General features: G+C 36.0%; 1 non-coding gene across 1 annotated transcript; it reads right to left on the bottom strand.

Annotated features, from left to right (window-relative positions):
* Nucleotides 1-392: 392 nt before the first annotated feature.
* On the bottom strand, nt 393-499 carry LOC136317939 (U6 spliceosomal RNA). Its single transcript, XR_010727929.1, has one exon. It is a non-coding gene; the product is annotated as a U6 spliceosomal RNA (small nuclear RNA).
* Between the last annotated feature and the right edge of the window lie 808 nt (nt 500-1,307).

Consider the following 1,307-nt stretch of genomic DNA (forward strand, 5'->3'; position numbering starts at 1 on the left):
TATTCCTCTTTTACTATATTCTTTTCCCCCTTTGTTCTGTTTACAACAGGCCCCTTAACATTTCTGTAGCCTTGGTTTGGTTGTAATGAATTCCTTGAGTTTTTTTTTTGTCTAGGAAGCTTTTTATTTTTCCTTTAATTTTAAACAATAGCCTTGCTGAATAAAGTAGTCTTGGTTGTAGGCTCTTGTTCTGCATTACTTTGAATATTTCTTGCCATTCCCTTCTAGCCTCATGTGTTTGTGTTGAGAAATCAGATGTCATTCTTATGGGGTCTCCTTTGTAGGTGATAGCCTTTTGTTCTCTAGCAACTTTTAGTATTTTCTCTTTATCTCTTAGCTTTGGTATTTTAATTATGATGTGTCTTGGTGTAGATTTCTTTGGGTTTCTCTTTAAAAATATGGAACACTTCACGAATTTGAGTGTCATCTTTGCGCAGGGGCCATGCTAATCTTCTCTGTATGGTTCCTATTTTAGTATATGTGCTGCAAAAGTGAGCACTCTAACTATGCCTTTTTATAGGTAAGATGTCCTGTCTTATGAACCTCATGTGGAGGATGACTGGCTATGTCAGCCTCTTTAGATTTCCCACTGGCATATTGACCCTTTTGTTCATACAGATTTATTCACTCATTCAACTGACACTGCTATGTGCCAAGCATGAGGCTAGGTACAAGCGAGTACTATATATATACTTAGGTTTCAGGTAACTTAATTACAGTCAAATTCCATTTTGGTTTCTCTGAGTTGACTACCTTGATTGAAGTTTTATGTGTTTTCAAACCTCAATTCACACATTTACTGGCACTGTCTTGGTTGGCTCTCACAGAATAGAATAATTTCCAATGCCAATATCATCCTTCTGCATTGTACTATCACTGCTTCTTTTTCAACTTCTTATTTAAGAGGTGAAAATTATTTGATGATCATTTATTTGTGTGTTACATAAACTTTTAAATTTCATGTGCTAAGTCATAAGAATTGTCTGGTGTCTCTCCTCTGATGGGCAGGAACCAATCACAGGCTTAGCAGGCAGGGTCCTGTGAGGGGTGAATATTTGAAATCATGTCATAAGGGGGTTGGGGCCAAGAAAAACATCAATATCCTTTAGTATTTTTTCATTCCAAGTGTAAATAAAAATGATGTAAATAGGCAATTTATAGTCACTATAAGCTTAAATGTTCAACAGTAGAGGCAACTTCATGCATTACTTAATCCAAAGTACAAACTTTTTTTGCAAAACACCATCAAGAGACACTTTCCCTGGGTTGCATTTTCCTTTTCTGGATCTTACTTGAGAACCTTGGTA

This window comes from Saccopteryx bilineata, chromosome X, assembly GCF_036850765.1.
Source record: "Saccopteryx bilineata isolate mSacBil1 chromosome X, mSacBil1_pri_phased_curated, whole genome shotgun sequence".
NCBI classification, from domain to species: domain Eukaryota; kingdom Metazoa; phylum Chordata; class Mammalia; order Chiroptera; family Emballonuridae; genus Saccopteryx; species Saccopteryx bilineata.